Genomic DNA, 23,691 nt, shown 5'->3' on the forward strand with positions numbered 1-23,691 from the left:
TAAAAATAAGTGTTAAATTGTAGCAAGCAAATAATCAGTTGCACCTCAATATAAAGTACATTGAATATTAGAAATTACTTTTTAAAATTTATTTTCTTTTTTTTTCTTATTTTTTATTTGATATATTTTTTATTCACATTTCAAATGATTTCCTTTTTTCTAGACCCCCACTCCCCGAAAGTCCCATCAGCCCCCGCGTGCTGATCACTCTGCTGGGCAGCAGATCTCCCAACTGGGTTGGTACACACAAGGCTAGCCTAGCTGCTCAGGCCCTGAGTCTAGGCAAAAGCCTGGGAGGCCAAGGTCTGAACAGCGTTCCCCTTCGGCTATGACTGTTAATTGGGTCTGTCAGGTGGCCAAGATGGCAGGCGTGCACGTGCATGCTCCCTGAAAGTGCCGGGAGAGTCTGCTGGGCTAACAACCTCCTGGCCGGGTTGACACACAGATGGCCCACCTAGCAGCCCAGTTCTTGGGGTCAGTCCAGGGCCTGTTGGGGCCTAGACCCCTGCTATGTTAGCCTCGGGCTATGCCTGTTAGCTGGCTTTGCCTGCTAGAGCTCTCTGGCGTCCTGTAGGCAAAATGGAGGTGCGCACGCTCAGGGCAGGGGAGGGGGGGAACCTCCTGGCTGGGTTGGCACCCTGATGGCCCCCCAAACAGCCCAGGGCCTGGGTGCAAGCCAATGCCTATCATGCTTAGACCCCTGAGAAGTTGGCCTCGGGTTATATTTGTGTACCTCAGTCTGTCTGATCTCTCTGGAGTCCGAGAACCAAGATGGAAGCGAGTCTCTCGTGACTGGTGGGAGGCAGAGTTCTGAAGTGGCTTCTGTGCAGTGAAAGGCACCATAAATCCACCGCTGCTTGCAGCCCGGCTGGCCAGCGATGGCCAGTGGTCGTGGGCGCAGGGCCTGCCTGGGCCCTGTCACTTTGGTTCCACTGCTGATGGCCCTTCAGCTGGACCAACCACTGCTGCTGCCGCTACCCCGAATGTCCCTTTTCATTTCTAATTTTGTTAATTTGTATACTGTCTCTTTGCCCACTGATTAGTCTGGCTAAGTGTTTATCTATCTTGTTAATTTTCTCAAAGAACCAGCTCCTGGATTTGTTGATTCTTTGTATGGCTTTTTTTTTTTTTGTTTCTACTTGATTGATTTCAGCTGTGAGTTTGATGATTTCCTGTCTTCTACTCCTCTTAGGTGAGTTAGCTTCTTTTAGTTCCAGGGCTTTAAGGTTTGCCATTAAGCTGCTAGTGACACTGAGGTGTGTTTCCTGTATGCAGCAAAATGTAGGGTCCTATTAATGTATCCAGTCTGTTAGTCTCTGTCTCTTTATTGGGGAATTGAGCCCATTGATGTTAAGAGATATTAAGGACTAGTGATTATTACTTCCTGTTATTTTTTATCTTATTGGTACGTTTGAGTGGTTATCTTCTTTTGGATTTGATGAAAGAAAGTTACTATCTTGCTTTTTCCCGGGTGTAGTTTCCCTCCTTGTATTGGCATTTTCCACCTATTATCCTTTGGAGGGGTGGGTTTGTGGAATGATATTGTGTAAATTTGGTTTTATCATGGATTATCTTGGTTTCTCCATCTATGGTGATTGAGAGTTTTGCTGGGTATAGTAGTCTTGGCTGGCACTTGTGTTCTCTTTGTGTCTGCATGAGATCTGCCCAGCTTCTAGCTTTCATGGTCTCTGGTTAGAAGTCTGGTGTAATTCTGATAGGTCTTCCTTTATATGTTACTTGGCCTTTTTGTCTTACTGTCTTCAATATTCTTTCTTTGTTTGTTTCATCTGGTGTTTTGATTCTTATGAAACAGGAGATATTTCTCTTTTGTTCCATTCTGTTTGAAGTTCTGTAGGCTTCTTGTATGTTCATGGGCATCTCTTTTTAGGTAAGGGAAGTTTTTCTTCCATAATTTTATTGAAGATATTTGCTGGCGCTTTAAGTTGTAAATCATCACCCTCATCCATACCTATAATACTTAGGTTTTATCTTCTCATTGTATCCTGGATTTCCTGGATGATCTGGGTTACAAGCTTTTTGCATTTTGCATTTTCTTTGACTGTTGAGTCAATGCTTTCTATGGTATCTCTGGCATCTGAAATTCTCCTATCTCTTGTATTCTGTTTTTGATATTTGCATCTATGACCTCTCATTTCTTCCCAAGGTTTTCTATGTCCAATGTTGTCTCCATTTGTGATTCCTTAGTTGTTTCTACTTCTGTTTTTAGATCCTGGATGGCTTTGCTCAGTTCCTTCACTTGCTTGTTTGTGTTTTCCTGTAATTCTTTAAGAGATTTTTGTGTTTCCTCTTTCATGACTTCTGCATGTTGATCCAAGTTCTCCTGTATTTCTTTAAGTGATTTTTATATTTCCTCATTATTGGCTTCTATCTATTGACCCATATTCTCCTAAATTTCTTTAAATGATTTTTGTGTTTCCCTTGTAAGGGCTTCTACCTTTTGATTCATTTTTTTTCTGTATTTCTCTAAGAGATTTATTTATGTCCTTCTTGTGTTCCACTAACAGCACCATGACCAGTGGTTTTAAATCCAAATCTTGTTTTTCTGGTGTGTTGGTGTATCCAGGACTTGCTGTTGATTAGAAAATTGGATTCAGGGTGGTGGCGGCGGCGGCTGCGGCGGCAGTGCAGCAGTGGCTGGTCCAGCTGAAGGGCCATCAGCAGTGGAACCAAGGCGACACAGGGTCCAGTTAGGCCCTGTGCCCACGACCACTGACCTTCGCTGACCAGCCAGGCGGCAAGCAGCTGCGGTTGTGCAGCGCCTTTCCTGCACGGAAGCCACTTCAGAACTCGGCCTCCCACCTGTCAGGAGAGGCTCATCCATCTTGGTTTCAGACTCCAGGGATCGGACAGACTGAAGTACACAAACATAATCCGAGGCCAACACCGCGGTGGTCTGAGCCCGACGGGCGTTGGCCTGCACCCAGGCCCTGGGCTGATCGGGGGCCATCGGGGTGCCAGCCCAGCCAGGAGGTTTTTTGCCCAGGCCTGCGTGTGCGTTGCCATTTTGCCTGCAGGACAACAGAGAGCTCTGGCGGGCAGACCTGTAACAGGCATAGCCTGAGGCTAACAAAGCAGGGGTCTAGGCCACAAAAGGCACAGGACTGACCCCAAGAACTGGGCGGCTTGGTGGGCCATCTGTGAGTCAACCCGCCCAGGAGGTTGTTAGCACAGCAGACTCTCCCAGCACTTTCAGGGAGCGCGGGTGCACACGCCCGCCATCCTAGTCACCTGGCGGACCCAATTAACAGTCATAGCCCTAGGGGAACTTTGCTTGGACCTTGGCCTCCCAGGCTTTTGCCTGGAATCAGGGCCTGGGCGGCCAGGCTAACCTTGTGTGCGCCAGCCCGGTTAGGGGATCGGCTGCCCAGCAGAGTGAGCAGAACACAGGGGAGGTCACAGCAGCATTCACCGTCGGCACTCCCTGCGGGTGCACATGGGCTCCATCTGGTCCACAGACACAATCTGGGGCAAGGCCTCAGGCGGAAGCCCTCAGCTCAAATCTCTCTGCTCCCGGATCCAGATCAGCCTGGGCGGCCACACCACATCTCCAGGTCCTGCAAGAGGCTAGCTGGGCTTCCAGGCGGCCAGCTGGGAGAAGTCAGTGTGCTCCAGTGAATCAAGCAGGCCCCAGCAGGAGCCTTCGTGTGCCTGCTTCGGGATCTGATCAGCCTGGGCAGCAGCACCCTGTCTACAGGCAGTGCAGGGGGTAAGCAGTGCACCATAGGCCAACGGGGAAGGGGCAGCTTGCACTGGTGAGTCCAGCACTGACAAGACCAACTAACACCAGTGAGAACAAGATGGCAAAAGGCAAACACAGGAACATCACTAACAGAAATCAAGGCAATATGGCAACATCTGAACCCAATTCTCCTCTACCAGCATGTCCTGGATACCCCATCACACCAGTAAAACAAGATTTGGATTTAAAATCACTGGTCATGATGCTGATACAGGAACACATGAAGGACATTCTTAAAGAAATTCAGGAGAAAATGGATCAAAAGTTAGAAGACCTTGCAAGGGAAACACAAAAATCATCTAAATAAATCCAGGGGAATACAAAAGTCAATAATGAGGAAACACAAAAAACACTTAAAGAAATATAGGAGAACTTTGGTCAACAGGCTGAGGTCATGAAAGAAGAAACACAAAAATCTCTTAAAGAATTACAGGAAAGCACAAACAAGCAAGTGAAGGAGCTAAGCAAAACCATCCAGGATCTAAAATCAGAAGTAGAAACAACTAAGAAAACTCAAAGGGAGACAACTTTGGAGATAGAAAGCCTTGGGAAGAAATCAGGGGACAGAGATGCAAATATCAACAACAGAATACAAGAGATAGAAGAAAGAATCTCAGATGCTGAAGATTCCATAGAAACCATGGACTCAACAGTTAAAGAAAATGCAAAATGCAAAAAGCTTGTAACCCAAAATATCCAGGAAATCCAGGACACAATGAGAAGACAAAAGCTAAGGATTATAGGCATAGATGAGAGTGAAGATTTACAACTTAAATGGCCAGCAAATATCTTCAATAAAATTATGGAAGAAAACTTCCCTAACCTAAAGAGAGAGATGCCCATGAATATACAAGAATCCTACAGAACTCCAAACAGACTGGACCAGAACAGAAATACTTCCCGTCACATAACAATCAAAACACCAAATGTTCTAAACAAAGAAAGAATATTAAAGGCAATAAGAGAAAAAGGCCAAGTAACATATAAAGGAAGACCTATCAGAATCACAGCAGACTTTTCACCTGAGACTATGAAGGCTAGAAGGTCCTTGGCAGATCTCATGCAGACTCTAAGAGAACACAAATGCCAACCAAAACTACTATATCCAGCAAAACTCTCAATCACCATAGAAGGAGAAACTAAGATATTTCATGACAAAACCAAGTTTACCCAATATCTATCCACAAACTCAGCCCTAAAAAGGATAATAGGAGGACAACACCAATACAAGGAGGGAAACTTCACCCTGGAAAAAGCAAGATAGTAACCTTTCATCAAACCCAAAAGAAGTTAAGCAATCAAATTTAAAAAATAACGTCAAAGATGATAGGAAGTAACAATCACTATTCCTTAATATCTCTTAACATCAATGGACTCAATGCCCCAATAAAAAGACACAGACTAACTGACTGGATATGTAAACAGGACCCTACATTTTGCTGCTTACAGGAAACACACCTCAGGGTCAAAGACAAACACTACCTTAGAGTAAAAGGCTGGAAGACAATTTTACAAGCAAATGGTCTCAGGAAACAAGCTGGAGTAGCCATTTTAATATCAGATAAAATTGACTTTCAACCCAAAGTCATCAAAAGAGACTCTGAGGGACACTTCTTGCTGGTCAAAGGAAAAATACAACAAGAAGAACTGTCAATCCTGAACATCTATGCCCCAAATGCAAGGGCACCCGCTTTCGTAAAAGAAACTTTATTAAAACTAAAAGCACACATTGCACCTAACACAATAATTGTGGGTGACTTCAACACTGCCCTTTCCTCAATGGACCGATCAGGAAAACAGAAACTAAACAGGGACACAATGAAACTAATTGAAGCTTAGGACCAATTAGATTTAACAGATATATATAGAACATTCTATCCTAAAACAAAAGAATATACCTTTTTCTCAGCACCTCATGGTACCTTCTCCAAAATCGACCATATAATTGGTCACAAGACAGACCTCAACAAATATAAGAAGATAGAACTAATCCCATGCCTCCTATCTGATCACTATGGAGTAAAAGTGGTCTTCAATAGCAACAGAAACAACAGAAAACCCACATACACGTGGAAACTGAACAATACTCTACTCAATGATACCTTGGTCAAGGAAGAAATAAAGAAAGAAATTAAAGACTTTTTAGAACACAATGAAAATGAAAACACAACATACCCAAATCTATGGGACACAATGAAAGCAGTGCTAAGAGGAAAACTCATAGCCCTGAGTGCCTCCAAAAAGAAAATCGAGAGAGTATACATTACCAGCTTAAAGACACACCTGAAAGCCCTAGAACAAAAAGAAGTTATTTCACCCAGGAGGAGTAGAAGGCAGGAAATCATCAAACTCAGGGCCGAAATCAATCAAGTAGAAACAAAGAGAACCATACAAAAAATCAACAAAACCAGGAGCTGGTTCTTTGAGAAAATCAACAAGATAGATAAACCCTTAGCCAGACTGACCAAAGGGCACAGAGAAAGTATCCAAATTAACAAACTTAGAAAGGAAAAGGGAGATATAACAACGGAAACTGAGGAAATCCAAAAAATCATCAGATCCTACTACAAGAGCCTGTACTCAACACAACTGGAGAATCTGGAGCAAATGGACAATTTCCTTGACAGATACCAAATACCAAAATTAAATCAGGACCAACTAGATCATCTAAACAGTCCCATAATGCCTAAAGAAATAGAAGGAGTCATAGAAAGTCTTCCAACCAAAAAAAGCACAGGACCAGATGGCTTCAGTGCAGAATTCTACCAGACCTTCAAAGAAGAGTTAACACCAATACTCTTCAAACTATTCTACAAAATAGAAACAGAAGGAACACTACCCAATTCCTTCTACGAAGCCACAATTACGCTGATACCAAAGCCACACAAAGATCCAACAAAGAAAGAGAACTTCAGACCAATTTCCCTTATGAACATCGATGCAAAAATACTCAATAAAATCCTTGCCAACCGAATCCAAGAACACATCAAAACGATCATCCACCATGATCAAGTAGGCTTTATCGTGGGAATGCAGGGTTGGTTCAATATACGGAAATCCATCAATACAATCCACTACATAAACAAACTCAAAGAACAAAACCACATGGTCATTTCATTGGATGCTGAAAAAGCATTTGACAAAATTCAGCATCCTTTCATGCTTAAAGTCTTGGAGAGAACAGGAATTCAAGGCCCATACCTAAACATAGTAAAAGCAATATACAGCAAACCAGTAGCCAGCATCAAACTAAATGGAGAGAAACTTGAAGCAATCCCACTGAAATCAGGGACCAGACAAGGCTGCCCCCTTTCTCCTTATCTTTTCAATATTGTACTTGAGGTACTAGCTCGGGCAATTCAACAACATAAGGAGGTCAAAGGGATACAAATTGGAAAGGAAGAAGTCAAACTATCCTTATTTGCAGACGACATGATCGTCTACCTAAGTGACCCAAAAAACTCCACTAGTGAGCTCCTACAGCTGATAAACAACTTCAGCAAAGTGGCAGGTTATAAAATCAACTCAAGCAAATCAGTGGCCTTCCTATACTCAAAGGATAAGCAGGCTGAGAAAGAAATTAGGGAAATGACCCCCTTCACAATAGCCACAAACAGTATAAAGTATCTTGGGGTGACTCTTACCAAACATGTGAAAGATCTGTATGACAAGAACTTCAAGACTCTGAAGAAGGAAATGGAAGAAGACCTCAAAAAATGGGAAAACCTCCCATGCTCATGGATTGGTAGAATCAATATAGTTGAAATGGCCATTTTACCAAAAGCAATATACAGATTCAATGCAATACCCATCAAAATCCCAACTCAATTCTTCACAGAGTTAGAAAGAGCAATTTTCAAATTCATCTGGAACAACAAAAAACCCAGGATAGCTAAAACTATTCTCAGCAACAAAAGAAAATCTGCGGGAATCAGTATCCCTGACCTCAAGCAATACTACAGAGCAATAGTGTTAAAAAATGCATGGTTTTGGTACAGTGACAGGCTGGAGGATCAATGGAACAGGATTGAAGATCCAGAAATGAACCCACACACCTATGGCCACTTGATCCTCGACAAAGAGGCTGAAAACATCCAATGGAAAAAAGATAGCCTTTTCAACAAATGGTGCTGGTTCAACTGGAGGTCAGTATGTAGAAGAATGCGAATTGATCTATCTTTATCGCCTTGTACTAAGCTCAAATCCAAATGGATCAAGGACCTCCACATAAAGCCAGACACTCTGAAGCTAATAGAAACGAAACTGGGGAAGACCCTTGAGGACATCGGTACAGGGAGAAAGTTTCTGAACAGAACACCAATAGCATATGCTCTAAGATCAAGAATTGACAAATGGGACCTCATAAAATCACAAAGTTTCTGTAAGGCAAAGGACACCATCAAGAGGACAAATCGGCAACCAACAAATTGGGAAAAGATCTTCACCACTCCTACATCAGATAGAGGGCTAATATCCAATATATATAAAGAACTCAAGAAGTTAGACTCCAGAAAACCAAACAACCCTATTAAAAAAATGGGGTACAGAGTTAAACAAAGAATTCTCACCTGAAGAACTTCGGATGGCGGAGAAGCATCTTAAAAACTGCTCAACTTCATTAGTCATTAGAGAAATGCAAATCAAAACAACCCTAAGATTTCATCTTACACCAGTCAGAATGGCTAAGATTAAAAATTCAGGAGACAGCAGGTGTTGGAGAGGGTGTGGAGAAAGAGGAACACTCCTCCACTGCTGGTGGGGTTGCAAATTGGTACAACCACTCTGGAAAGCAGTCTGGCGGTTCCTCCGAAAACTGGGCACCTCACTTCCAGAAGATCCTGCTATACCACTCCTGGGCATATATCCAGAAAACTTCCCACCATGTAATAAGGATACATGCTCTACTATGTTCATAGCAGCCCTATTTATAATTGCCAGATGCTGGAAAGAACCCAGGTATCCCTCAACAGAAGAGTGGATGCAAAAAATGTGGTATATCTACACAATGGAGTACTATTCAGCCATTAGAAACAATGAATTCATGAAATTCTTAGGCAAATGGATGGAGCTAGAGAACATCATACTAAGTGAGGTAACCCAGACTCAAAAGGTCAATCATGGTATCCACTCACTAATAAGTGGATATTAACCTAGAAAACTGGAATACCCAAAACATAATCCACACATCAAATGAAGTACAAGAAGAAAGGAGGAGTGGCCCCTGGTTCTGGAAAGACTCAGTGAAACAGTATTCAGCAAAACCAGAACGGGGAAGTGGGAAGGTGTGGGTGGGAGGACAGGGGAAGAGAAGGGGGCTTACGGGACTTTCGGGGATTGGGGGGCTAGAAAAGGGGAAATCATTTGAAATGTAAATAAATTATATCGAATAAAAAAAAGAAAAAAAAAAAGAAAATTGGATTCAGATGCTGCCATATTGCCTTGATTTCTGTTCATACCTTTTGCCTTTTGCCATCTGATTATCTCTAGCCTTTGTTGGTCCTTTTGTCACTGTCTGGTACTTGAACCTCCTTTGAGCCTGTAAGGCTATTTCTGCTCCTCTGGATGACTGGGTTTCCCCTGGCACAGATTGATGTTGTTACTTTTGGTTGCTGTTAGATCCCTGTTGTGTCTTGCCCCAAGCAATGTTATACTTGGGGTTGTCTCTGTGTACCTGGTATTGCCTGTCCTATCTGTCTGGGAGAGAAGATAGCAAAGGGGAGCCCCTCCAAGTGCTGATTACTCTGCAGAGCAAATGACCCATGACAAGGCTGGCACACAGATTACCCACAGAGCTGGCCAGGTCTTGGGCACAGGCAGAAGCCTGGAGGTCTGTGTCACAAGAAATGTTAAACTTGGGATTTCTCTGTGTACCTGGTTCTGCCTGTCCTGTCCATCTGGAAGCAAAGATGGTGCCCCAATATTAGAAATTTCTGTATGCCTTTTGCCTTCAGTTTAAAATATTTCAGGTATTATTATTGTGTGTATGTGTGATGTTTGTATGTAATTCAAAAACTATGGAGGATATGTATGCAGGTCAGAATATTGTTCTGAATCTGTTTATGTCCTTCCCTACAGTGGGCTCCAGAGTATGAACTTGGGTTAGTAGGCTTATGACAATTTTCTTTACTCACTGAGCCATCTCATTGTTGTTATCTGCATCTATTACCCACCCCTGTCTAAGACAGATTCACAATATACACTTAGAAATCTATGGTCCTGTGGTTAGGTTCATATGTCAAAATATTTTCTCAGTGGGACACTATTTACCTGTCGGTTCTTCTTTGAAGTTATTATTCAGTAAGTGACTTACCTTTTATTATGGAACATTTGTCTAAATTTTCTTGAATTAGTTTAGAAAAGAGAACCACAGTAAAATATTAAGAATATATAGGAACATTTTTTATCCTACATTTGTAATCACCTGTGAACAAAAATTTGTTTGTTAGACTTGATATTTATACAAGTTTAAATCTTCTCATGTTTATTGTTTCTCTTTACCATTACTGTGCTCCTAAACAAGGGAATGGAATAAACTTGGAAATGATTTGAACATGAACACTAAGGTTATTTATATTTAGAGATGATGTTTGTCCATTTCATATTAGGGTATGTTATTCATATAGTCCTCTTCATCTCATTGCATGGTTACTATAAATCTTTAACTATTCATATCAAACTCTCCTAGATTAAAATTTCAAAGATCACTGTAACAGTATTTTCAAAAGAAAGCATTTCTTGGGATCACTGCTATTAAGTGAGACTGATGTGAGGTTTTACATTAATTTATATTAATTTTTGACAAATAGATGATGCTTAGGCAAGTATAACTTGAAAGTAAATTATGATTGCTTAATAATTGTCTTTGTTGGAATTATGTGGAGATTGTAGAATATGGGAAGTTTTGGCTATAAGCCCTACATAGAGTTTCTGATATAATTGGGCCTTTCATCAGAAATCTTAGGAATTTCTTACATAATACTAATATAAAGCTTAAAGTGGCCTATGCCTTTCATTATTTTGTGTATCACTGAATTTTCTGTTATGGGTAAAATATAATCTATTCTCTATTTCTCATGTATCAGGCAGAAAATTACTTTCATGAAGGTATGATAATAACTTTAATAAGGAAGGAGTGATATCCAGAACTCTTATATATACCCAATTCTACCATTAGCATGCTAGGTAACAAATATTATCTACTTGTACCAGGAAATATTCACATAAGTATTAGCCAGGAACTGGAAAGAACCCAGATGCCCCTCAAAGGAGGAATGGATACAGTAAATGTGATATATTTATACAATGGAATACTACTCAGCAATTAGAAACAATGAATTCACAACATTTTTAGGCAAATGGTTTGATCTGGGAAATATCATCCTAAGTGAGGTAACCCAATCACAAAAGAATACACATGGAATGCACTCTCTGATAAGTGGATATTAATTAGCCCCGAAGCCCTGAATATCTAAGGCACAAATTGCATAACAAATGACTCCCATGAAGAAGTATGGAGAGGGTCCTGATCCTGGAAAGGATTGATCTAGCATTGTCAGGGAATATAAGGACAGAGAAAAAGGAGGGAGGTGATTGGAGAAGGGATGGAGAGAAGAAGGTTTATGGGACATATGGGGAGGGAGGATCCAGGAAAGGGGAAATCATTTGGAATGTAAACAAAGAATATAGAAAATAAAAGTATTAAAAAAAAAAGAAAAAGAAAGAAAACATAATTAAAGACATTGCTCAAAATATTGAGAAGCAAACCCTGCCTTTTACAACATTTTTCAACTGAGAATTATGCATGTTATAATTTGAACATCAATACTTATTGATGCTTCCAGCTGTGATAAATTGTCTGCCAGTTTAAAGGCCAGGCCTGAGATATGAAGATTTAAGCGAAAGAGTGAAGTGAACAATGATCTCTCTCTCTGTCTCTGTCCCTGTCTCTGTCTCTGTCTCTCTCTCTCTCTCTCTCTCTCTCTCTCTCTCTCTCTCTCTCTCTCACACACACACACACACACACACACACAAATACACACACACATACAAATTCTTATGTGACTAAACAAGGAAGTTCCAAAATATACCCACAATCCAGAATAAGCTTCAAATCTATCAAGGAAGTGTTCATGTGTCAAAATTAAAAGATAATTACTTAGATTGATTTAGAGAAAAAATTAAAATATCTGAAAGTCAATATCTGTGCATCAACATTTTCAACTAAAAGAGAATATGTGCCCAAAGGAATAAGTAGTACTTTGGTTGCTCCACTGGGAGAGTTATAAAAAGGAATTAAGTAGGTATAAAGATCATTAAGAACTGTTACCAGTACATACCAATACATACCAGCTTCTTTCTTTCTCAAAAAGACACATGTTCATTATTTTATTGGTGGCGGGGTGGATTCCTCTGCACATGTGCATATTGTAAGACCCCAAAAACCAGGGTGCCCCAGCACCCCACACCCGGGAAGGTGACACCCAAATCTTGATGCAATAGCATGAGGATTTCTTTATTCCAGAATTCTGGGTTCCATAGCCATGCACCATGCGAGGTTAGAGGACTATGGACCCCGAGTTCCGAATTGCAACAGCTTTTATAAGTTTACAACAGAGCCTGCGAATCACAAACCAATCATTTCTTAGCATGGAGAGCCCGCGAAATGGAAGCCAATTGATTTGTACCACTCCATAGTTTTTAGGCCAATCAGTTTAAATTATCGGAGCCCACTTTCCATGGACCAATTAGTTTCCTATAATATCTACAGCTATGTGAACTCCTGCTTAGGGGTAATGGTATAAGTTTACAGAAGATAAGCTTAGCCCATTTCCAGTTACCCTATGGGGCCAGGATCACCTATTCAAGGCCTTTCTGCTAGGTCTAAACAAAGGGCGGGCTCTGGAATGTGACCTTTTACCTAGTTTCTAACAAAGCGAGACAGCATTTTAAACTCCTGATTTCTTGGGGTCATTAGAGTTAGGCTGTATTATTTTCTATCCTTTCATTCCCCAGTTCTTTTCTTGTTAAATAGTTCTAATCTTAGAACTATAGAGCTGAATCTCTGACTCTATATTCTGGATTGTCCTGCCCTAAATCTCTGATATTGTTGGCATAGCATAAGAATCTGCACAGCACTTATTCCTTCTCTAATAAAAACTATTAACCGGTTAGTCACACAAGTTCCAATTGTAAGCAAAAGGAGTAAAATTACAAAGAGTCTCATCAAAACAGAAAGCAGGATGGTCAAGAGTACAAGATAAGGACTTTTCCACCTAGACTCAAGATTTTCTGCGCAGTGGCGTCTAACGTAGACCAAATCTCCAAATTGGAAGCAATGTGGAACTTGCAAGTCTTTCTCTTGAGTAGGCCTCTCGGAGCTGCTTCTACACTTGCTATCTCACCCACTCGAGGGCCTTGAGCCTAGAGAACAAAAGCCTGAAGCAAAAAGGGTAGGAGAGCTATCTAATCATTAATACCCGTCTCTGTGGTCAATTTGGTGAGGGTTTCTTTCAATCAGGGTTCCAGCAACAGTTCCTGAAGCATTCTTATACAGATCCAGTCACCTATCTGGAAGCAGTGAGGTGTCTCTGGCATGCCTGGAGCACTTAAGCAAATCTCATATTGTGGGACACCTCCTGGGAGGGCCCAGTGAACACCAATGGAGTTGGAGTATCAAAGAAGATATCTAGGGGGGTCAGGGTAAAATGGTAGGGGTTCTTCAGAAAAAAAGGGGAGAGGCACCACCCAGCCTGAACCAGTCTCCAAGGTCAATTTAGTTAAGGTCTCTCATAGGATTTTGTTTATTCTCTCTATCTGCCTTGAGCCCTGGGGACAGTATGTCCAATAATATTTCCAATTAGTCCCCAGTATCTCTGTCAATTTCTGACTTACCTTAGAAACAAAAACAGAACCATTATCTGATCCAATTACCTTGGGCACTCTGAAATTTCTTCTAACCTTGGCAGCTCTTTCCTGCTTCAACCCATCTAGAGCAAAGTGTGTACACATGCTGGAAGATATTTTATAACCATATTCTCCTGCCTTTTTATAAAATCTCTTAATATATTCTAGGCTGTTCTCTTCTAGGTCTTTTGCCCTGTTTACTCTTTACTGCATAAGCTTTTACGTGCTGGCATATCTTACACTGTTATATTATCTTTCTAGCATAAAACCTGAGTTAGAAATATATACGTTTGGACCCTTGACTGCCAGGACAGTTTTTAATCCCCTAAATGAATCCATCTGTGCATTTGGCTTAGTGAGTCTTTGGCTTAATTTCTGGGGAGTATAGTTCTCCTTTCTTGTGTGCACCCTCTCTTGGTAATAGTTGGTAGGGTGGCTAGCAATCTCAGTCCTTTTTTAAGTGAGGCTGTTCCTTAATTTTGTCCCATTTCCAAATGGGTGTCTCTTACAGACCCATAATCAGTATAGGCTCCTGCATATCCATTCCTGGAGCCACTTGCTCTGTCTGGCTATTGCCCATTGAGTCTTTTCCCTTTGCACATCCAGGGCAGTGAATACTCACAGTGTCTGACTTCATTAGGACATCTGAGAGGTCCAAGATTTAGTGTTGGTTTCCTCTGATGTGAGCAGTCCTCTTGGCATATATCCATGTGGACATGGGCTGTGGCAAAGGCATACCTGTTATCCGTGTGGATGTTGATTTTCTTGCTGGTTCCAAGTTCCACGGTCTTGGTGAGGGCAACGAGCTCCACTTTCTGCGTTGACATGCCAGGGGGTAAAGATTCTTCTACCTAGATGACATTTGTGCCATCCACCATAGCAGCACCTGCTTCCATCATGGAGAAAACTGCTCCGGTCTGTAGCAACTTTCTGCAGGGGTCAGTCTCTCTTTTTGGGCCAGTAAGCTGCAGCCCGTTGGGCAGGAAGCATATCTTCCCCCCTCCCCATTTTGGAGCATATGTCTTACTCCAACAGTCTGGGGTGACCCTAAATGAATGGGCTACCCATCCCATCCCTAGGTCTGCTATTCTTCGTTTAGTCCATGAATACAGTTTCGTGCCAGGGGATACTTGGATCCAAGATCTTTTCTTGGAAACAGCGCAAGTGTAGAGCCCCTGTGTCCAAGAACTGAGTGGGTTTCTCTTTCACTCCCACAGTTATCCTGGGTTGGGGGAGGTGGTCAGAAAACCCATCTCCTCTAGGCACTGTCTTCACCCAGGGCTAACACCTGGGTTTGCCATTTGGGGGCACTTTTCCCAAGACCTGGGAATTCCTGCTCCCGACTTCTATTTCTTAGGGCACACTCTGGCTCAGTGGCCTCTTTCCTTATAGTATGCACATTGGCCCTTTTCTGTCTCCCTCTTCTGCTTTTCCTAACTATTATATTTAGAATTTTCTGTTGCTTCCTTCCTTCTCTGTCACTTTCTTTTTCTCTGTTTCTTCTCCTCCTCTGTCTCCCTGTCTCACCAAACTACTAAATCTCTCTGCAGACTTTCTTAATAACCTATACTACTACATCCTTCTACAGACCTTCTCAGCAACCTGCGCCAAATCCCTCTAGCCTCTGAAGCTCTTTCCTGATATTTCTACTAGCCCTGTCTATAAGAGCCATTGTCATGGTAGCTTTATATTCCTTGCCCCTGGATTCATAGCATGTATATTGGCAGAATGCCTCTATGAGCTGCTCTAGAAAAGCTGCAGGTGACTCATCTGGTCCCTGCTTAACCTTATATACCTTGGTCAAATTCGTGGGCTGCCATGCCCTCGAGACCTGCCAATGGAGTCTGGTGTTGGTCTGTCAGATGCCTCTTACCTTTTGTCTGAGGGTAATCTTTTTGGCCTCCTGTATTACAAATAAAACAGTCTCAAAGAGGTTAATTAGTCTCGGGAAATATACCCTTAGTGAGAGAGCTACCATGGTTTCAGGATAGGGGTCTCAGGTCCTCTCTAAATATCAATTGAGCATAATTATTACCATTTTGTAAATTATAAACTATAAGATAGACATAACACCTAGTTTATCATCCCTGTCAATTAAACAGAACACTTTTCATCTGTATTATCTTAAAAGACTGTCAGAATTAACACTTAATGTTGCATTCCACAGCTGCCAGCCATTACTATGAACTGGATTGCTGGAACTTTAATGTCAGTCAGAACTTTTAACAGTTTGGGCACGCCCTCCCCCCCCCCAAACCCTAGGCTGAGTTCCAGTGAAGTCATCTGGTGGTTTTTGACTCTACTGCTGGGTGGGTCACCTGCTTAATTCAGGAATCTGTAGATGAGGAAGAACAATGAGCTCAAACTTCACTGAGCTTCTCCACCCTAGGTGGAGCAGGATCCTGACTGCTTAACAAAGGCTGAGAGAAGTTCACCTTGTCCAATGTCAAGTACACTCTTTGCAATCCACCCTAGGTTAAAAATTCTTACTGTAACCTACTTCCCTATTATGCCCTAAAGTAAGATTCCTGCCTGAAGCCAGGGATTGTCCTTGACCAAAGTCAAGTTCCTACCGTGAGGTGTGACTCCCTAATATGGCTTAAGAATATGGCAATACAACTTAAGAGTTAACATTGTAAGAATTGACTTATGCCCTAGCTTTAAATTTTATGTCACCTGAAAATCATTTAAATTTATATCAACTTTCTCAAGATTAAACAGCTTGGGCTGTCTATGAGTCTTCAATACCATCAGAAATCTAAGAGTGACCAATATTAACTGAAAACATATAGAAAGCTTTACACAGCTTTTAAGACATAAACATCATATACCATGGATTTTTGACATTTTGAAATCCAACTATCTATGTAAAGTAATGTGGACTGTTGTCTATTAAACTATCTTCAGCTATTTCTGATTAAACCCTAGAAAATGCCCTAACAATAAACTCAGAGCCTTATATTTCTATTTAGCCCTAAACTCATAGACTTAAACACGTCTCAGATCAGTAATAATAACAAAGAATTGGGTGTAAATACTGTACTTTCAAATTTTTAGTATTTATACCAGTGAAAACTTTGATTTTGTATCAAAATAAAACCCTGTATCAAATAAGAACTTATGCCTTGAACTTAATACCAATTATAAAGATTTTAGTATCACAAAGACAGATTTTTTTTCACTTAATATTTTAGAATCTAGTCTTCTGGAGGTATCCCTTATTTTGATCTCTCTCCCAGAGGAACAATATAACCACAAAGTTTAACATCACATCAAGCATAGCAATTTAAACTTGTTAAAATAAAAGAAATAAACCATTTGTACCAACTTAAACCCAAAATTCTCAAGCACCTGCTACATTGAGCATCTTGTTAAGACTTCTTTTCCTTTTCAGGGGGCATCAGAGCCCAAGTATATTGTCTCTCCTTCTGTTCTAAGTTGGTGTGCTTGAGTCACGTGACCTGATTTTGGCGCCACAGAGTTGCTTTTCAGTCAACATCAACATAATATCGTCCATCTAAGTCCAAGAACACAAAACATGATACAAAACAACACCACATAAACAGCCTGACCCTGCCTTGCTGTTGAGTAGAGTTAGGCTGTATTCTTTTCTATCCTTTCACATATGAAGGTCAGAACACAACTTTTGAGAGTCTGTTTTCTCTAGCCCCTTGTGAAGTCTGTCTATTTAATTTCTGTCACTGATTTTGGCCACAAGCACTTTTACCTATGGAGCCACCAAACTGGCCTCATAGACACAGTTTTTTAAAGCAAAATATTATTTGTGTAAATAAAATATGGAGGTTAATGTTCCACTGACAAACTTTCTGTTATGAAACAATGAATGATTAAGTTATTAGGGAAAGAATGGAATGAAATGATCTCAGGTTATGCAAGCAGGAAATAATGCATAAGTAACTTTGAGGGTGTAAAGTTAATTTTCTCACTGGGTTTACTCAATATTGCTGATTATCACTGTAAAGACAATCATCTTTAGTTCCTTCTTGTTAGTTCTTATTAGTGTTAAAAATCTTAAACTCTAGAAACCAGTTAGTGAGCTGCCTTGAAAAGGTGTCATTGTATTGGACATTTCAGAGATTAATATGGAGTTCAATAGCCTGTCAGAGCAATTTACATTTGTTGTCTTATACAATAATGAAACCAGAATTATAGTCAGTCCTTCTGATAGTGTTATTTGCTGCCATTTGATACGATCATTTCCAGTCTAATAAAGTTTGAGTTTGTGTTGAGGAAAAACAATATTGTAATGTGGCCACGAAAAGATCAGTCACACTAGAGTGCTGATGTTTCCTTGAGATGAAGCAATGTCTACTAACTGCTACATTGAGGCTCTGTAGGGGTAGTACAAAGGCAGTTCCTGAGGGCATAAATTCTGGTAGTACATAGGATTCAAGGCCTCAGGGATATGGCAGTTTGGTGCTGTCTGCTTTCTTATATTTCCTGCCTCCCTTTTTAAAGCTTGCTGGTTTTGGAAAGTTCAGAACACATTGAGAGTGGTAGGTTACCCTGTGTGGTACTTAAGGAAAATATTTGACTTCTTTTTAACAGTGTTCATTCTAAAAATGGAAAATACTGAGGCTTACTAATGACTGATACCTGATTTTACACTTAGTTTGTCTGCCAGATGTCCAAGTATCACAATATGTCCCAGAGGAAATCCTAGCTTTTTCATATCAGTGACCTTGCTAGTATTTTCTCTCAACAAATTGCAGAGTACTGTGGTTTCCATAAATATATGTAATTTAGATTGCTTAAAGAGTAATGTATTTCCAACATTGCATGTAGGCATGGGGCATGAGGTATGAATGTATCTTTCCCTCTCTAGCAAATTTTGTTGTTAATTTATTTTAAAGTACAGGGAACGAGTTAAATATAGACACAGCAGCTTTGTGTTTTTTTGTGGGTTTTTTGTTGTTGTTGTTTTTGTTTGTTTGTTTCTTTTGGTTTTTTTTTTTTTGCAAAATGATTGATGTTGATTTGCTAAACTTCTATCTCATATCACTTTAGGATAAATTAACACACAAGTATAATCTTCAACTTTCAAATTTAAGTTGGGTGTTAAAGAACAAGAAAGTGGCACTCCAACTACAAACCCACACTCATGCAATCCCAGATCAGTACTTCACATCTCAACCTAACTGCTTTGAGGCCTGCTGCCACCTGAAGAAAACAGGTGAGATATACATATCCCAATCCCCTGACTGCTGGGAAACCTGCAAAACCAGCAGCTGTGAAGTTCCCCTAATCTCCTCCACACTCCAGCTTCTTGTCAACATGTCTCTTTGCAATCACAGATCTGCACTATACTCCCTGGGACACAGCTTACCCTGCCTCCGGAGAGGCCTGCTGGCACCAGGCATAACCAGGCAAAATACCCATATCCCAACTCCCCACCTGCTGGGACTCAAGCAAGCTCACCAATCTTAAGTTCCTTGATTACCATTCACCCCATATTCTAATTCCTATATTTACGTGCAATTCCAAATTTATACTCTGCTTGCCTGGGCTAAAACTCTGAGTGCCTGGCTGGGATCATGTTGCCATTCAGACAACCAGGAAACACAAGCTCTGTCTGTTCAATGGAGAACTGTTGTGACCCAAATCAACTAGTTGCCATCAGCCAACTGCCAACTACCAGCTGCCAAAAGAGACTACCAGCTCTACCTGCAGTCCCAGAGGCCTGCTACCATCATGGACTGACAGGCTAGCCAACATCAGAGACAAACAGATGGTTTAAAGCCAGTACAAGAACAGAAACATCAGAAGTCAGAGCTATATGGCAACATCAAAACCCGAGGCTCTCACTACAGGAATCTCTAGATATCCTAACAAACATGAAGAGAATGACTATGATGATAAACCTCAATTTATGATTATGTTAGAAATCTTTTAAGATGAAATAAATAAATCATTTAAAGAAATACAGGAAATGCAATTGAACAGGTCAAAGAAATGAATAAAACTGCTCAAGACCTGAAAATATAGACACAATAAAGAAAACATAAATGAAGGCAACCCTGGGGATGGAAAACCTAGGGAAGAAAACAGGAAGTAAACTCACAAGTATCAACAACAGAATACAAAATATGGAAGATGTAATCTTACAAGAAGATAACAGGCAAGAAATTGAAACATCCATCAAAAAATTGCAAAATCTATAAAAGTTTCAAGCACAAAACACCCAGGTAATTTGGGACAGTATGGACATTCTCAATCTAAGAATAATAAGAAGAGAAGGGAGCCAGTCATGGGTCCTGTGCCTTAATTGGTGATCAACACTTGGAGTGACTCCCCACTGCCATCTGTGCTCCCCAGGTACTGAGATATCCTGAGTTTAAGATCTCTGGGTGTGCAAACTGCGGGGGATCTACCTGCACCCAAGACCTGGGCAGATCGGTGGTTCATCTGTGTGCCAGGTGGTCATGGGCCCTGTGCCCTATGTGGTGGTCAGCACTTGGAGTGATGGCCCGCTGCCACCTTCACTCCCTGACCGAGCAGACAGGCAGCACCAGGTACTGAGATATCTGGGGGCTGATCTTTGTCCCCAGCTGGATGAGACATGCCACCCAGGTACTGAGCTAGCCTGAATGTAAGACCTCGGGATGCAGACAACTGAGCTGCTGGCTGCTGCCTGCACCTAGGAGCTGGGAGAACAACAGTACATCCATGGGCAGCCAGAAGTAGGTACTCTGCCCTGCAGAGAAGGTGGAGTCACCATCTTTGTCCCCAGCCAGATGAGACTGGCCACGCAGGTACTAAGCTATCCCTAGTGTAAGACCTTGAGGGACACAGACAACTTAGCTGCAGGCTGCGGCCTGCACCTAGAAACTGAGAGAACAGCAATACCTCCATGGGTCACCCGATGCTGGTACTCTGCCCTGCAGAGAAGGCGGAGTCGCCATCTTTGTCTGGGGAAGCAGACAACGGAGATGCGGGCTGCAGCCTCCACCTAGGAACTGGGAGAACAGTGGTTCCTCTGTGTGCCAGCCATGCGTGGGGCTGGTGCCCTGAGGGATCCCCAGTGCTATCTTCGCTCTCTGACAGAGGAGACTGGCAGCACCAGGTTCAGTTCACAGAGACAACGCACGCACAACATTGCTTGGGGCAGGATACACCAGGGCTTCAACAACACCCAAGATGGCAGAACATCAGAAATCTGTGACAGGGAAACCCAGCCATACAGTTTTGCTGAAATAGCCCTACAGACTCACAGGAGACTCAAACACCAGACAGAAAGAAGGCCAACTAACACCAGAGATAACAAGATGGCAAAGGGCAAACTCAGGAATGCTACTAACAGAAATATAGGCAATATGGCAACATCTGAACCAAACTCTCCAACATCAACAAGTCCGGGTTATGCCAACACACTAGAAGAACAAGATTTGGATTTAAAATCACTGGTCATGATGCTGCTAGAAGAACACAAAAAGGGCATAAATGAATCTCTTAAAGAAATACAGGGGAACATGAATAAGCTAGAAACCCGTATAATGGAAACACAAAAATCACTTTAAAAAATTCAGGAGAATAAGGCTCAAGAGATAGAAGCCAATAAAGAAGAAAGAAAAAAAAATGCAGGAGAAAGTGAGTCAAATGGCAGAAGCCATGAAAGAGGAAACATAAAAATCTCTTAAAGAATTAAAGGAAAACACAAACAAACAAATGAAGGAACTGAGCAAATACATCCTGGATCTAAAAACAGAAGTAGAAACAACTAAGAAATCACAAAGGGACACACCTTTGGAGATAGAAAACCTTGAGAAGAAATATGGGCCCATAGATGCAAATATCAACAACAGAATACAAGAGATTGAAGAAAGAATCTCAGATGCCAAAGAAACCATAGAAACAATTGACTCAACACTCAAAGAAAATGCAAAATGCAAAAAGCTTGTATCCCAGAACATCCAGGAAATCCAGGACACAATGAGAAGGCCAAACCTAAGGATTATAGGTATAGATGAGAGTGAAGATTTACAGCTGAAAGGGCCAGCAAATATCTTCAACAAAATTATGGAAGAAAACTTTCCAAACTTAAAGAAAGAGATGCCCATGAATATACAAGAAGCCTACAGAACTCCAAACAGAGTGGACCTGAGCATAAATACCTCCCGTCACATAATAATCGAAACCCCAAATGTACTAAACAAAGAAAGAATATTAAAGGAGGTAAGAGAAAAAAGCCAAGTAACATATAAAGGAAGACCTATCAGAATTACACCAGACTTCTCACCATAGACCATGAAAGCTAGAAGATCCTGGGAAGATCTCATGCAGACTCTAAGAGAACACAAATGTCAGCCAAGACTACTATACCCAGCAAAACTCTCAATCACCATAGATGGAGAAAACAAGATATTCCAAGAAAAAACCCAAATTTACATAATAAACCCAGCTCGACAAAGAATAATAGGAAGAAAACTCCAATACAAGGAGGGAAACTACACCCTAGAAAAAGCAAGATAGTTACCTTCTTTCATCAAACCCAAAAGAAGATAACCACTCAAATATAAAAATAACATCAAAAATGACAGGAAGTAATAATGACTATTCCTTAATATCTCTTAACATCAATGGCCTCAATTCCCCAATAAAAAGACATAGACTAACAGACTGGATAAGGAAACAGGACCCTACATTTTGCTGCATACAGCAAATACAAGCCAATAGTTTCCAGAAATGAGCCGGAGTAGCCATTCTAATATCAGATAAAATTGACTTTCAACCAAAAGTCATCAAAAGAGAAACAGAAGGACACTTCTTGCTGGTCAAAGGAAAAATCCACAAAGAAGAGCTTTCAATTCTGAACATCTATGTGCCATATGCAAGGCCACCCTCATTCGTAAAAGGAACTTTACTAAAGCTCAAAGCACACATTGCACCTAACATAAAAATTGTGGGTGACTTCAACACTCCACTCTCCTCAATGGACCGATCAGGAAAACAGAACCTAAACATGGACACAGTAAAACTATTGAAGCTTTGGACCAATTGGATTTTACTGATATCTATAGAACATTTCACCCTAAAGCAAAAGAATATACCTTTCTCTCAGCACCTCATGGTACCTTCTCCAAAATTGACCATATAATTGGTCACAAGAAAGTTGTCAACAAATATAACAAGATCTAACTAATCCCATGCCTCTTATCAGATCACTATGGAGTAAGTGTGGTTTTCAATAGCAACAAAAACAACAGAAAGCCCACATACACATGGAGGCTGAACAATACTCTACTCAATGACACCTTGGCCAAAGAAGAAATAAAGAAAGAATCAGAGACTTTTTAGAATTTAATGAAAATGAAGGCAAAACATATGCAAATCTTTGGGACATAATGAAAGTAGTGCTAAGAGGAAAACTCATAGCCCTGAGTGCCTCCAAAAAGAAAATCAAAGAGAGCATACACCAGCAGCATAAAGACATACCTGAAAGCCCTGGAACAAAAAGAATCCAATTCACCCAGGAGGAATAGAAGACAGGAAATCATCAAACTCAGGGCTGAAATCAATCAAGTGGAAACAAAGAGAACCATACAAAGAATCAACTAATCGAGGAGCTGGTTCTTTGAGAAAATCAACAAGATGCATAAACCCTTAGCCAGACTGACCAAAGGGCACAGAGAAAGTAACCAAATTTACAAAGTTGGAAATGAAAAGGGGGATATAACAACAGAAACTGAGGAAATTCAAAAAATCATCAGATCCTACTACAAAAGCCTATACTCAACACAACTGGAGAATCTAGAGGAAATGGACAATTTCCTAGACAGATATTAATTCCAAAATTATATCAGGACAAAATAGATCATCTAAACAGTCCCATAACCCCTAAAGAAATAGAAGGGGTCATAGAAAGTCTTCCAACCAAAAAAAAGCACAGGACCAGATGGTTTCAGTGCAGAATTCTATCAGACTTTCAAAAAGACCTAACACCAATACTCTTCAAACAATTCCACAAAATAGAAACAGAAGAAATACTACCCAGTTCCTTCTACAAAGCC

Source organism: Apodemus sylvaticus, chromosome X, assembly GCF_947179515.1.
Source record: "Apodemus sylvaticus chromosome X, mApoSyl1.1, whole genome shotgun sequence".
Taxonomy (NCBI): Eukaryota; Metazoa; Chordata; class Mammalia; order Rodentia; family Muridae; genus Apodemus; species Apodemus sylvaticus.